The sequence below is a fragment of the Equus przewalskii genome, chromosome 3 (assembly GCF_037783145.1).
Source record: "Equus przewalskii isolate Varuska chromosome 3, EquPr2, whole genome shotgun sequence".
NCBI classification, from domain to species: Eukaryota; Metazoa; Chordata; class Mammalia; order Perissodactyla; family Equidae; genus Equus; species Equus przewalskii.
Window position 1 is genome coordinate 32,118,939 of NC_091833.1, and position 15,520 is coordinate 32,134,458.

A 15,520-nucleotide genomic window follows, 5' to 3' on the forward strand; every position below is an offset into this window, starting at 1 on the left:
TTTTAAAAGTGGCAAATCCCAGCTCCAACACTTAGTAACTGTGTGGTCACGGGCAGGTAGCTTAACCTCTCTGTGGCTCAGTTTCTCCATCTGTAAAACATTTGTGATTGTATTGGCCTTGAAGAGGCAGCTGAGCAAAGCGCCCAGCATCGCCTCTGGCGGTTAGGAAGCCCCTAGAAGTGCAAGCTGTTATTTTTACGATGATTACCTTATTGTTGTCGGCTTGAGGAGACGTAAACATGGGGATCAAGGAGAAATACTCGCCCAGCCCAGCTGCTGTGGCCGGAGGTTTCCTCTTGGGCATTTTCAGTGCATCCTTTTTGCCGAGCTGACGGGAACCTCTCTGAGCCGTTGTGCGTCGTGCTCTTGTTCACTGACATCCAGCTTGACCGTTTCCCAGGGTTGTTGGCGACATCGTCTGAGTGTCTGTGTGATAGACGCCCAAGGAGAAGCCGGAACTGACCCCCGCCCCCGAGAGTGGACGGTCAGGGAGCGGAGCCAGCCGGGCCGCTGTGAGATGCATTGAAGGCAGCGCTGTGGGAGCCTTTTGGCTTGAGGAGGTTTCCCTGACAGCGTGACAGATGGACCCTCGGGGCGGGCGTGGGACCCGCGGGAAGGACTTAGGCCCTGAGCGAGGCTTCCAGAGCGCGTGGGCGAGGGTGGGAACAGGCAGAGGGAGGGCGCCTGGAGAAGGGGTGACACTGGGGCGTCCAGGGCAGCTTACTTAACAGTTTTGAATCTTTTCCTGAAGCCTAACATGTCCTACATCAAAAATTCAGACAATAGAGATAAAAAGGAAGTAATAAAAATTACCCACAATTCCACAACTCAGAGCTTCCAGCCTTTTTCTGACACGTGCATATGCACACACACATCCACACGACTGTAGGTAGGATCATCATGTTTTCTAGTCTTTTTCGTCTAAGATATCACGGATATCTTTTTTTTTCCTAAAGATTGGCACCTGAGCTGACATCTGTTGCCAGTCTTCTTTTTCGTCCTTCTCCTCAAAGCCCCCCAGTGCACAGTTGTATATCCTAGTTGTGAGTGCTTCTGTGTTGTGCTGTGTGGGACACCACCTCAGCATGGCCTGATGAGCGGTGTCGTGTCCACGCCCAGGATCCGGACCAGTGAAACCCTGGGCCCCACAAGCGTGGCCCATGAACTTAACCACTCAGCCACAGGGCGGCCCCCATGGATATCTTTTAAAGGGGCTAAGACTGTGGACTGTGGAGCAAAATATGTGGGTTTGAATTGGGGCACCACTCCTTATTAGCTGTGTGTTCTTGGGCCAGTTACTTAACCTCTCTGTGCTGTAATTGCCCCATCTGTTAAGTGAGGATAACAGCAGTATTTCTATCATAAGTTTGTTTTGAAGATCAGACCAGTTAGAATGCGTCAGAGCAGAGCGCCAGCTGTTGTCCCGTCATTCCCATGTTGCCCGGCATCCTTCGAGAAGAAGAGTTTGACTGGCTACGGAGCCGCCGCGGTCATCTGTTGCTGGACACCCACGTTGTTTCTGGGTTTTCACAGATGTGGACGGCTCTGCACCGAGCCTTCTTGGACCCCAGCTGCCTCTCAGCTGCCTCCATACCGAGCCTGCCCCCCCACCTTTGGTTCTGTCGGGTGACCACATGGCTGGCCTGGCCTGGCCTCGTCGGGGAGCTGGGGGGCCCCGGGCCTCCCCGTCAGCCGTGCTGCAAGCGGCCCCAGGGCTGTGAGACTAGGAGGGGAGTTTTCTTTGGCATCCTTCGAGCAGCTCGCTGGGCCGGCTGCAGGAGGGGGCGGGCAGGGGTGGGCGGCCCGTCTCACACCTGGGCCGCTGCTGGAAGCCGCCTCAGCCCTTTTGGGAAAGAGGTGGGATCTGAGCAAGTGCCTTTGTCAACACGGGAGCCCTATTCTTAGTTCCGCCGCCAGGCTGCCTCTCCCCACCTGGCTCCGGGCTGACTCGGGCGGGGAGCCTCCCAGAAGCCCGCCGGGCCCCTGCGCCGGGGCAGCTGGTACCTCGTGACGAGCCTCGGCTGCTGGGAGACCGTGGGTGCCCCCTGGTTACGGCGTCCCCGGCAGATGGGCTCCCCGTGGGCTCCCTTTCCTGGGCCCTTACAACCAGAAGAAGAGAAAATATTGAACAGCTGCTCCGTGCTCCTTTTGGTCCTCTGTTCCTTCAGTCCTCCCGCGCCTGTGTATTGAGCACCCACTGGCGCTCGGCGCCGGAAGGCTGTAAATACGCCCTGGTGTTGGATGCCCACAGCGTGCCCGTGCCGGAGGGCTTGCCTGCTTCCTGTGAGAGACCCTTTTATTTGGAGAGAAAGTTGTGAGAAATAACCCAGAGAGAGCCCACGTGCCCTTCACCCTTGTGCCCTGGTGGTAACCTCTTGCATAACCGTGGTTCAGTGTCACAACCGGGGTATTGACCCTGACGCAGGCCACCGTCTGACTCAGATTTCACCAGTTTTGGATGCTCGTGTGTGTGTCTATGTCTGTGTCTGTGTGGGTTTGTGTCTCTGAATTGTGTCTGTTTCTGTGCCTCTGTGTATGGAGCTCTGTCTCTGTGTCTCTGTGTGTGTGTCGTTGTCGCTGCGTGTTGTATGCGTGTGGCCCTTTGCATTTTACGGGGAGGAAGCGAAGCTCGGGCTCAAGGCCTCATGCAGGCCCAGGCAGCCGGGCGTTCTGCCTCCGCGTCCCTGAGTCACGTCAGGAGAACAGTCCCGTGTGCTCTTTGCTGCCATCTTGGGCTTGGTGACCCCGCCGGGCTCTGCTGCGTCTGTGAGCCGAGACCCTGAGACAGACCAGGATCCTCAGATGTGGGGGCTGAGCCGCGAGCTTCTCCATCTCACAGATGGGGGAACTGAGGCTCAGAGAAGTGAGCAGATTTGCCGAAAGTTACCAGCTGGCCGGGGCTGGTCCAGGACTTTCTCCCAGCTCTGCGTGTGGCAGTGACGGCAGTGAGCTTCCTTTTCCAAGAGGTGAAAGGACAGAGGACGCTGTTGCAACGGCAGGGCCAGGCTTCTGTTCAGGGACCAGGGAGGCAGGGGGCACATGTGGTGAGGTTTCTGAGCAAGAGATGACTCTGAAGTGTGCAAAGTGAAAGACTCTGAGCGTGCCCCCAAGTGTGCACCAAGGAACACTGATGACTCAAGTGTTGGGATGACTTTTTTTCCTTGTTCAATATGTTTGGGCAACAGGAGATGGAAGAAAGCTAAACACAGTTGTGTCCTGCAGGCCTTATCAGTGACTTTAATGCACTAACGTGCCCTGTGACCCTCTGGTAGGGGACAGACTTCTGTTCTGCACAATGTATTTTAGGAAATGCTTGACAGGATGCCCTCCAGCGTGAGACTCTGCTGAGGTTCTGCTGCAGGGACGGGTGGGGACCCGTGCCCAGGGAGCAGGATACGAGATCTGTCGGTGTTGTTCTGAGCAGAGGCTGGCATGGCCCCAGGAGGGTGTCAGGGCGGCTGTAGCTCTGGTGAGGCCAGTCGTGGAGCCAGTAGCTCTCAGAGGGACGTGAAGGCGCCTTCCCAGCCCAGGGACTACACAGGAGGGACGTGAGGAGCGGAAAGCAGGATGCGGCTCTGTCCACCGACCACGGCCCCGTGGACGTGTGTGGACCGTGCGGAGAAACATGCACGGGTGGAGGCAGCCATCTCAGGCTGACAGAGTTCCAGGTGATTTATTGTTTTTAATATAAGATTTTTTTTCCCTTGAACTAACAGAGGAGGTTGGGCTCCATTCACTGGGCAATAAAAAGCCATTGTGTGTCTGGAGCGAGGGTGGAGGGCAGCGTCACAAACGTGGTTTTGAAAGAAGGCTTTTGCCGCGTGGCATAGGGCAGGTGAGTTGGAAGAAGGAGAGAGGGAAACTGGCAGAGTCCCCTTGGGAGGCACCCTGGCCCGGGCGGGGATGGTACCAAGAAGGGAGAGCTGGAAGCGACCTCACAGCTTCCGTTCTCCTGAGGCCCAGAGAGGTTAAGTCACTTGTCCTGAGTCACACAGCCGATGGTCTGCAGACCCAAGGTGTGGGTACAGCTGATTTCAGAGTCTCGGGACCTTGCCACGGGGCACACATCGTCTTCATCTGCATTATATTTTCACCCCGTTTGGGGTATGCATTGTTCGTCCATCCTGTGGAAGACAAGACTCCAGCGTGTGCGTGTGAATCAGGCTGTCACCGTGGGAGCAGAAATTAAGCCCACACGTTTCCCCGTGAAGGAGAAGATGGAGGGCGTCCAGGCACGGCTCTGCTGTGCGTGTCACGGGAAGGTTAGGGAGGGCGACGGTGCCCTGCCCCTTGGGAAAGTCCACAGCCGTCCCCTGTCTCTTCTCGGCACGGTCCCTCGTTGGGTCCCTTCTGGGCCAGAGCGTTGGGAATCCTCCAGCCCCTTGGGCATCTGATTCCGAAGTGGCGATGCTCTGTCTTACCTGACCCCCTGCGGCCGGGGCTGCTCCTGTAGCCGATCCCGCCGTGTTTCTGCAGGAAAGCATGTGAATGGTCACACGGGGGGCGGGGGTGGGGGGGGGAATCGGAGACTATAAATAGCCTCTGGACAGAGCGGGTTTTGCTGCCAGAGGAGTTAAGAAACACTTTCGGTTTCCAGAACTTTTGGGTTTGGGGGTTGGGGCGAGCATTTGGGATCAGTGTTATTTTTGCCTCGACTGGGGAACGCCCTCGAGGAACTGAGTCTCGGGTATGAGAGAACCTCGGTCTGGGCGACCTGGGGAGAAGACCCCTGTACCCCCCGGATTTCTGTGTTTATCTGAAGATAGAGACAGTGGGCAGCCGGTCACAGGGCGCTGGACAGGGGAGAGCGGGGGCCTCTCCCCGTGTTGTCTGGCTTGTTGCAATGACCATGTTCCTTTTTTAATTTTAGGGAGAAAAGGGCTCCAGTGTGCCCGGTGCTCCCCTTGTGCCAGAGGCACTGGAGCTTTCTCTTGATCCGACCGGAGGGTTTTCTTCCATGAGGGGGACACGGACAGCTCTGCCCCCGTTGCTGGACCCCAAGCAGCTACAGAAACTCATCGGGCAAAATGTCCTCCTTCTGCACAGACGCTCCCTGGGGCCCGGGAGGGAGTCCCGGAGGCCGCGCGTTCAGACGGGGTGGGCCCTGCTGGAATTTGCGTTCCCTCATTCAGAAGCTAAATGGGTCTTTTATTCAGATCAGCAAAATCCATTTTTAACTGAATTGGAAGGTCAGCCTGTGCTTATGTTTCCGAGGATGCTGAGGGGCGACTGTGTGTCCACGGCCTCTGGGGACTGGCTACGCGTCTTGGACCCGGCCGCACTGCGTAGGGGTCGAGCACAGCACAGGGAGTCTGGAGACCCCGGGACGGGACCCCACGGCTACCTGGTGACCTCGGGCCGGCGGCTTAACTTCTGTGTTTCCTGTGGCGTCAGATGAGGGGTTAGATGTGATTCATTCATTGATCAGCCATTTATTGAGCGCCTGCTACATTCCAGACAAAGGGGAGAGCAAGACCTGGACCCAAGGAGCTCGGGGGCTGGTGGGGAAGCTGGACAGACAAGCGGGCGGTTCCAGGACAGTGGAGCGAGAGCTGGGCCGGGTCAGCACTGGGCGAGGAGATGTGGGAACACGGTGAGGCCCCCCCTTTCACCTGGGGAGGGGCAGGGAAGGCTGGTGACGCCCAAGGCCCTTCCAGCTTTAAAATCCTGGATCTCCATCCCCGTTTAGGGCCTAAAACACCAAAGAAGTCAGCTCGTCAAATTGCAGTGCTGGGAGAGGGATGGCAGGATCCGTGTTTGCAGCGTGGTGCTCACAAGCCCTCGGCCCTTGGCCTGTGTATACTGAGCCACTGGCGCTTCTCCCCAGCGTCAAGGCCGTGTGTCACAGGTCGGGAAGCTGGTCCTGGTGTCCCTGCTCTCCGTCACCTTGGAGCAAGCCCTTTCATCAAGGGTGTCTGTGTCCTGGTTGGCAAAATGGGAAAATTCTAAGGGCCCCCGGGTGGCGGTCCTGTGCTGTGGTGTCACAGCTGAGACCCGAGAACCCAAGGGAAGGGGTGTGTGTGAGCAGCTCGGCCGGCCCGGGGGCTGACCCTTGGCTTTGCAGCCGGAGCCCAGCCAGTCAGATGGCAGCGAAAGGCAGCGTGATCGCTTTGAAGTGGTTTTGACCGCACCGTGGGTGCGTGGTGAGTGTGGAGGGCACTTTCTCGGTGCGGTTAGTGACACACAGCTGTTTCTGCACGGAGGCAACAGTTCTGACTTCCTGCCCAGAGTGCTTTGCAATCAGGCGTGTCCTCCTGTGTGGAGGGTGGCCAGGACATCCCGCTGTGGCCTGCCGGGTCCTCGCTCCCTGGGCTGTGGGTCTGCCTCTGTGGAGGTGGGAGGAGGGAAGATCGGAAACCCTGGCTGCTTCCAGCCTGTGGCCTCCAGCCCTCTCCTCCCTGACAACTCTGCTGTAATCCTGTGGGGGACCCTCAGGGTCACGGAACAGGTCACCGCAGTCCCCCGCCATGGGGGCCCACAGAGCAAGGAGCTCATATGTCCCTGGATATAAAGGGGGAGAAGAACCTTCCTCCGCGGGCTGGCTGGATGGACGAATGAGGGAAGCTGGCCATGTGCACGCAGGGCGTGCGCTCAGCAAACATCTTCTACGCGCCAGCTGTGGGCCGGGCACTGTCCCAGGACGGGGCAGGGGGCGCATGGCCATGGACAACACAGACAACAGTCCCTGGCCGCCAGGAGCTGCCCTTGCAGCCAAGGAAACAGGCAGTAAAGAAGTGAGGGAGCAGAGTGTACAGAGTGTCCACTGGTGGCCCGGCGGAAGAGGTGCTGGCCATGGTGGGGTTGAGAAGGAGGTGGCCCGGGTACTCCTGGCCAGAGGCTGGGCTTCTGCTCCCCCGCAGGAGGCCCCAGTGGCTTCAGAGATGCTTTGAGCCTCCCCAGACAGCCCTGAATGCCCAGGAGCGCTGCAGGGGACCCCGGCCCTACACACACTCCCGCTCCCCGGGCCTGGTCTCCGCACTGCCTTCCTGGCCGGCTCCTCTGTGTTGGCAAAGTGGGAGCTGGGGCGTGGGGTCTTCTGTCCGCTGGCGGGGCGCGCGTGGAGCCGAGCACGGAGCCCTGGTCCTTGTGACCTGAGACTCCGGCAGAGGAGGGGGGAGCCGTCTTTATCTTGAGCTTAGACACCCTCTCCAGGAGCACAGAACGGAGCGTCCTGTGGTGGCAATGCTGGCGGTGGCTTACCTCGACAAGAGACGAGTCTGTTCCCCAAGACTCCCCCGCCTGTATTTCTGAGTAAATGTGCAGTTTTCTCTTGTCTGTCAGGAAGCACTTCGGGTGGGAACTCAGAGTTTGCGCCTCTGCCTGTTTTTTTTCTCTCGGAACCTAAGTTTGGGAGCTCGGGATCCAAGAAGGATTAAATGAGGACATTCTGTCCAGAGGGTGCACTTTGCCCCCCCAGCCACGGGCGGCAGGCAAGGTTGGTGAGCGGGGCGTGATGTGACCAGAGACGAAGCTGACCTCTGTGGAGGCCCAGGTGACGTCCAGGGGCTGGCGGCCAGGAGAGCAAGGGGGAGGCTATTGCAGACGTCCGAGCACAGATGTGGGGGCAGCGTGGACGGCCCCTGTGCGGTGGGACAAGCCAGGCCTGGGGACAGGACTTCGAGGCCGGAAGACGTGGCCACCAGCTCTACCTGACTTTGCCCTGCTCTGTTTTCCCCTAAATAAAAATAGCCCGGACTGTCACCCTTCCCTCTGCCGTCTGAGGATAGTCCCGCCTTCTCTCTCAGCTGCTTGCTGACACCTTGTCACTCTCTTCTCTGCTTTCCTTCCACCTTCAAATATACTTGGGTCCCATTTTTGTCACTAACAGTGCTTGTCCTTGTGGCCCATTTTATCTTTCCTCGGGGCTCCACGCTCCCCTGGGGACAGGGACCTCCTGGGCCTTTTCCATATTTCCGGTCACGGGGGGCCAGGCCAGCATTGCTGCTGTCCTCATGTCCTAAGAGAGATAATTAATGCTCCCAAATTGGGAGCATTTTCCTGAGGCCTTTGGTCTCGTCTCGTACCCTCCATTTTGGGAGCAGGGAAATGAGGAAACTTCACTCAGAGAGGTCATTCGACTTCCCCCACGTCACACAGCTGTGCGTGGTGGAGGCCGGACTGAACCCAGGGCCCTGGCCTCTGTCCCGAGCTCTCTCTGCTGCGCCGGCCTTTCCCGGGTGTGGGGCTGGTCCTCTCACGCCGACAACATCTTCTCGGGCCCACGGAGGTAGCCTTGGCTGACAGTCACACGGAGAGAAAGTCGCTCCTTTTGGACTCTGCTTTTGGTCTTATTTCAGGAGACGCCTCGGGGCTGGTGTCTCCTTCAGACCTCGCTAGGTTTTATTGTCGCCCAATGGACGTAACCTAAAATCTGCCACAAGCTTATGAAGTTTTTCTAGAGTTTAGAGCTTTTTGGATTTCTTTATTGTCGATGAAGAAGATAGAGCTTAAAACGAATTCCCTCGATGTGTTTTATCTGCCATCTGTGAGGGGTGAACAAAACTGGGGTTTTAAAAATCTTTAAAAGGTTTGTAAAAAGTGAGTTGATGAGAAGGAAAATTTCAGGGGAGCGAGAGTCCCGGTGGGCGGTTATTGGGGGGGCCTTGGCCGGGCTCCGGAAGGTGGCGAGGGGTGATGCCCCTCCAGGCCCCCACGCGGGCCCTGCACGGCCCGTGGATGCCCGTCAGCTCCAGGGTTTGTGATGTGGAAGCGCTGGACTCCAGAGTGACCCCTGCCTGCCCGCAGCTGTCAGGACCTGGGCGGTGAGGGCCCTGGGGGCCGTGCTGGTCCCAGAGCCTCTCCTCCCCGGTCCCTGCGGCCTCTGGAACCCGAGAAGGGGGCTTGGTGCCAGAGTCTCAGGAACTTCCCCCAGATTCCACTTCCCAGTGAAGCCCAGGGAGGGACCCCCGACGTCAGTGGGGCGTTGGCACGAGGGGCCAGGGGGATGGCTCGGCCTGGCTCCGTGGGGCCTAGAAGCAGCGGCTGGGCTGTTAGGGAGCTGGGGGCCCACGGAGCAGAGCCCCCAGTGGGTGCATGGGAGGTGCTGATGGGGGCACAGAGGCTGACACTTCCATGTGGGCCCCAGTAGGGGCAGAGCCCCGGCCCAGGAGCCTTTGTAAATATGCCGGTGTTTTTAGCTGTCACATGATGTGGCCACCAGCACTTACAATGCCCTGAGACCCTCAGGACAAAACCATGGGGCACAGGGCTTCTCCAGGGAGGGCAGTCCTGGCACTCCCGGGGGACGATTCCTTCTTGTGGTTTTGTCCTGAGGATCGCAGGGCATCATGAGTGCCGGTGGCCACATCATGTGACAGCTAAAAACACCGGCATGTTTACAAAGGCTCCTGGGCCGGGGGCTGGCGTCTGCTGACCACACAGGGACCCTCCCTTCGGAGTTTGTCAGAAATCACACCCAATTCCTCTTGTCTCTTCCTGCCCAGGTGCCCTCCTCGGAGCCCAGATGTGGTCCGCCCGGGCCAGAGTGGAGCCAGGCTTGGCCAGGGTGGGGCGGCAGGCCAGGGGTCAGGCCTCGTCCCGCCACTGCCCTGGTGACAGGCTGCTGGCCTCCTGGCTGTGCCCCAGCTCCTCGGGGAGGCTGGCCAGCCCTGGCCTCTCCCTCTGCCGCCAGCTCCTCGCCTTCCTGCTCCACCCCACCTCGGCCAGAACATCTGTGTGCTCATGGGGACCATGGCTCTGGCCCCAGCCCGCCCCAGGATGCTGCTCCTTTGGCCCCCACCCTCTCCTCTGGGGCAGGTCCTCAGGGGCACCTGGGCTCGGAGTTCACGCCTGGCTCTGGGGCCCCTCCCTCAGTCCCCAGCTCTTCCCCAAGGCCCCCCCACCCCTTGCCGTCTTCTCTCCAGCTGTTCTTCTCAGCGTCCTGTTGAAGATGGCCACCCAGATGGAGCCTTTGACCCGTGGGCTTCTCGGCCTGCAGCGGCTCTGCAGGGGGGTGAGCGTCAGGTCTGCTCAGGTGCAGGGCCGGGGGGCGGCCAGCTCCTGGGCTGCTCAGGGCAGCAAGCAAGCGGGGAGCACCCGGCCTGAGGGCAGGAGGGGGGAGCCCTCAGCGAGCCAGGGAGGTCTGTCTGCAGGGGCCACAGACAGGACACGGGACACAGGACACAGCCACCCGTGCGGCTCTGCGGGGAGGGCCTGGGGCATGGACGCAGTAAACACCCTGCTCCCTTCTCCTCCGGCCGGCCCGCCCCACGGGGAGCAGCAGGCCGGGGGCCACTGATGCCCGTCACACAGACCCGCCGGGGGGACGCAGAGAGCCGGGGCATCTGGAGCCCATCATACAGATGTGGAAAACGAGGCCAGGGAGTGGGGTGTTGTTTCTCGTAACAACTTTAGTGAGGTGTCATTCACACGCCGTACAGTTCACCTTGGAGCGTGTGCAGGTCAGTGCTGGGGGCACATTCACAGACTCGTGCAGCCACTGCCATCTATCTTAGGACATTTTTCATCACCCCAAAAGGAAACCCACACCCATTAACAGTCACTCCCCACGCCACCCCCACCCTCGCCCTAAAACCACCACTAATCTACTTTCTGTCTCTGTGGCTTTTTCTATTTGGGACATTTCATGCAAATGGAGTCGTATAATATAGTCTTCTGCGTCCGGCTTCTTTCAGTTCACGTGCCGTTTTCCAGCTTCCCGCGTTGTGCCTGTCTGGCTTCCTTCCTTTTCGTGGGTGAGTAATATTCCACGGTGTGGATGGACCCTGGTGGTTTATTCCCCGGTCGGTGGGCATTTGGGCTGTTTCTGCTTTTGGCGGCCGTGACCATTTGTGGACAGGTCTTTGTGTGGACCTTGTTCTTGTTCTCTGGGGTGTATGCCTGGGAGTGGCGTTGTTGTGACTCATGGGGACTGCCAGACGGTTTTCCACGGCAGCGGCCCCGTTTCACATTCGCACCTGCAGGGGTTGGGGCTCCGATGTCCCCACATCGTTGCCAGCACTTGTTATTGTGTCTTTGATGTGAGCCAGCCTGGTGGGGGGTGACATGAGTCTCGTGGCATCAAGGAGTGGGGTTTGGACTATGGTCTTTCTGCCCCCAGAGGCTGTGCCCTCTCCTGGCCAGGAGCTAATCGTGATCGGGGCTGTGCTCCCCGGGTCTCCCGTGTCCCCAGCGGCAGGCTGAGCTCCTGAAGGTCATACAGCCCCGGATCCCTGTGATGCTGGGCCCGCCCCCTTCACCCCACACCCAGCCAGCCGGGGGTGCTGTGCGCTCACGGACCCTCACAGCGTCCTCAGGGTGGGACCCAGGTGGCGGGTAGATCACAGGCCCGGAGTTCTGGAGACCAGGCTGTCAAAGCCCCCGAGACCCCTGGAGCGTTCCGGATGGATGGCTTTCCCGCGTTGTGAATCGTAAAAGTCTCCTTTGTTGGACACGTGCACGCCATAGCTCATGATCCTCGCAGCCCTTGGAGAGGTGAATGCTGTGATCGTCATCTCCTTTTTGTGGGTGAGAAAACTGAAGCCCAGAGAGGTCAGACCACTGGCCCAAGGCTACACAGCAAGTTGGGACCTGACCCCATGTTCGGCCGACCAGTCCATGCTCAGGCCACGGTCTTCACAAACTTCCTTTTCCTCCCTCCCTTTGTTTTCCCCCAAACTCCTTTGTCCCCACACTCCTGACGTTCTACTGGGGTAAGAGGCAGCAGTGAAGGCCCACCTGGCTCTCCCGCGTGGGCAGCCACGGCGTCCTCTGCTCAGCGGTGGGCAGGCGTCCCTCTGGGCCAGGAGCTGGCAGAGCCCCCGGGAGCCTCACACACGGGAGGGATTTGCCCCCAGCCTGGGTGGCTTCTCTCGGTGCCCCAGTCACTCCGATCACTCACTCATTCACTGATGCATCCATTTATGAGTGCGATTATGTGCCAGGCAATTAAAAAACACAAATGTGCAAAACCAGACACAGCCTCTCCCTCATGGAGCTTCCAGTGTGTGGGGAGAGAGAGACAGACGCTGGTCACTGAGTCCCACCTACAATGTAAGCTTGCGGCCAGATCGGGGCTGGGAAGGGGAGGAACACAGGGCAAAGAAAATAGGTAATGGGGCCTTTAACTTCATGGGGTCATCCTGGGGGCTTCCTGGAGGAGGTGACTGTTGATCCAAGGTGCTATTGATAAGGGGGAGTGGACCAGGCATAAGAGGGGAGGGAGGAGCATTTGAGGCAGAGGGGACAGCACATGCAGAGGTCCTGAGGCAGGAGAGAGGCACAGGGTTGGGAGGCTGTGTCTGGAGAGGAAGCTGAGGAGGCAGGCAAGGCTGGCGGCGGACCTCCAGGAGACTTTGGCCTTGATGTAAAGGGCAAGCGGCCCCCACTGAAGGGTTTCGGCTGGGGTGGCATGGGGAGATTTACCTTTGAGAAGCCTCATGGTTCTGCAGGGTGGAACCAAAACGAAGCAGCAGGTCTTGAGGCGGATTTGAGCCAGAGACAGGGGCCGTCAGGGGCAGCGTGAGAGGTTGCTCGGGGCGGCTGAACGGGGCCTCAGCAGGACCTGGGCATCCACTGCCCAGGGCGGCCCCATCTTCCAAAGATGCAGCTGGAAGCCCCAGGCGGGGTTTGGGGTGCGGCAAACAGCGTCTGCCTCCCTTGGCCAGGCCAGGGCCCTGGAGAAGGACCCCCACACCACCCCCACCCTGGCTGGGTCCTTGGCGTCCTCCCCGAGGCCTGGTCATTCACAATCTCCCACTGCCTCCCGGAGCCACGGGGAAACTTCCAGGCCTCGAGGATGGAGGCGCTGGCCCTGGGCCAGCCCGGCTTCCTTGCCCACAGCCCCTCCCGGCCGCCCGCTCCCAGGCGGGGCGCTCATTCCCAGCGCCGAGAGGCGGGCCGGGGTCCGCGGCCAACAGAGACTGTTTACAGCCGGCGGCGGCTCTTGGCTCCAGCGGGCTGGCGGGCTGGCCTCGCAGTGACATGTTTATTCTGCAGGCCCCTGCTGGCCCCAGCTCTTGGCAGGGCCTCGCTGAGGGCTCTCGGTGATGGGGACAGGCTGGCGGCTGGGGGCTGTTTGTGTCCACGCCTGCCTGCTCTCCCTGCCTCCTGTTGTCACGTTCAGGGAGGCAAAAGGTGGAGCCGAGGCCAGGGGCCAGCTCCCCCCCACCACTCCAAGGGCAATGCCCTGGCCCTCTGCTTGGGCTCCCAGGAGACTCCGTGAGGCCAGGGTTCCCGATTCCCACCGGGGAAGGCCTTCAGGGCCCAGCGGTCTGCTTGGCGGCACTTGGGGGCCCCCTTAGCCCGCCGGCCCGGCCAACCTCAGCCACTCGGCCACTTGTCAGATTCCTGCTGAGCACCTGGCGTGTGCCAGGCCCTGGGTGACAGCAGTGAGCAAGACAGATGAGGCCCTGTCCTCTGGGGCTGGCAGCCCCTCTGGGAGGGGCCGGTCATCCCCTGGTGGGTGTGACTGAGGACCATGCAGAGGCCCGTCCCCACCCAGCCACCGGGCACCTTCCTGTTCGGTGTGCCTGTGGTGCCCACTGCCCCCACGGCTGGCTGGGCTTGGGGGCCGGCTTCGGAGCTCTGCGGCTGCAGCGGCCTCTGCTTTCCCGTCTGTGAAATGGGAGAAGGAGGGCACCACTTCACAGGAGACCTCAGGGCCCGTCACTTACTTATTCCGACAGCCACCAGGGTCACCGCACACCACGTCCATGCTGGGCACGCAGTGACCAACAGCAATGGGAGTGGCTCTTAGGGACAGCACGTGAAGGGAGGCAGCTTTTTGGGGGGACAGATGTGATTCTGCGGGGTGGAGCAGAGGATGGAGCTGTATCTCTGGGTCCTCCTCCCTGGGCCTCACTCAGGGAGCATTGGGTCCCGGCCAGGGTGGCCCCACAGGAGGGGTCTGACTAGGGTCTCTGGGGACAGAGGAGGTTCAGGAGGGTTCCAGGTGCCCAGGCCCCTGGGGACCCATGTCAGAGTCTGTGTGCCTCATGCAGCCTTGGCAGGGGGTCAGGGTGCCTGGCTTCTCGTCCTTGTCCTTGATGGGCTGGTGGCTTTGGACGAGTCATGCTGTCTCGCCAGGCCTCAGTTTCTCTGGGGTCTGGCCCTGTGGTGTCCTGATCTTCTCCCCAGGTCTGGGCTCTGGAGCTCTGACAGAGCGGGGCCACGCCGCGTGGCTGGGGCCTCCTCCTGGGCATCTTGGGGGGGCCGCCCCGTGGAGACAGGGGCACTTCCTCGACCGCGTGGGTCCTTAGAGCTCAGCCCTTTGCTCGGACACGGCCCCTCGCCGCTTTCTCTCCTGCCCCCTCCAGGTCTTTGCCCCCGTAGCCCCGTCCCCTTTAAATGGGTCCACGGGGGTCCTCGGTGCCTCTAGATCAGGGTTGGCAAACTTTTTCTTAAAGAACCAGATGGTAGATATTTTAGGCCTCGTGGGCCTGTCTCTGGGTCTCTGTCCCATCATTCTTCTTTGTTATTTGTCTATTTTTCACAATCCTTTAAGAATGTAGAAACAGCCTCAGCTCGGCGGGCGGGTGGGTTGCAGTTGGCTGCGCGACCTGCTGCTCTGGACCAGCGAGGTGGGGGGGCTCGCTCCGTGGGTCAGCCCACGCGCAAAGTCTGCTGCGCTGCTGCGTACATGTTGGCCCCGTTAACTGTGACGGCAGCCCTGTGTGACAGGCTGTCTGATCCATTTTACAGATGAGGAAACTGAGGCACAAGGGGATTAGGGAGCCTGTCCACGGTGTCACAGCTGGTCAGGGCAGCGCCGAGATTTGACCCAGACCACCCACGTCCTCATTCTTTACTGCGGCTCCCCATCCCATGGCTGTTGGCGCCTGGCTTCTCTGCCTCCCGCCCCCACCCCGATTATTTTGAATGGAAAGGAAGCCAGATTCCATTCCTGGCTTTTTTTGCCTCTCCCTGGGCCCCCAGACAGCGTGCATCCCCCTGGGCATGTACTCTTCCCATCATCTCCCCATCCCCTTCACCTGCCCCAGATTAGGGAGCCACCCTCTGGAGCAACTCGGAGTTCCAGAAATGGCCTCGGCAGCACCTGCTCCTCCATGGCCAGCCCGCGGGTCAGGCAGGGCCGAGCGGTGTCCCTTCAGCTGCTGGCCCGCATTCTGCAACCCTATATCTGAGCCACGTGGGCTCGGCTGTGGCACGTGACCCGAGGCGGGGAGTCAGAGCCTCAGGCGGGTAGTCCGACATGGCCCGCTGGGCCTGCCCTGTCGGTGGAGGCAGCTGAGGCTGAGGGGGGCACTGGGAGAGGCTGTCCCCCACCACTGGTCAGGCCCCGGGCACAGAGTATGACCCACTGGGGTCCTGAAGCTGTGGGCCAGCAGGGGCTGGTTCTGAACTTCCAGGCCTCTCAGCTTGCTGTAAAAAAGACAGGGAGTTTAGACAGGTGCTTCAAGTGAGAGAAAACACAAATAATAAATGCATGGGAAAATATTTAATGATAACACTCAGTGCTGGTGAAGGGGCAAAAATATGGCTCATTCGTATCGCTGAAGGCAGCACAATTCTGTATCCTGTTGTCTTTTCCCCCAAACCATTTGTCCATATGTATCAAGGG

General features: G+C 59.9%; 1 protein-coding gene across 3 annotated transcripts in view; it reads left to right on the forward strand.

Moving 5' to 3' along the window:
• The window catches only part of GSE1 (Gse1 coiled-coil protein), a 408,425-nt gene that overhangs the window by 19,495 nt on the left and 373,410 nt on the right, over positions 1-15,520 (forward strand). The gene's annotated exons all lie outside the window — the stretch shown is intronic.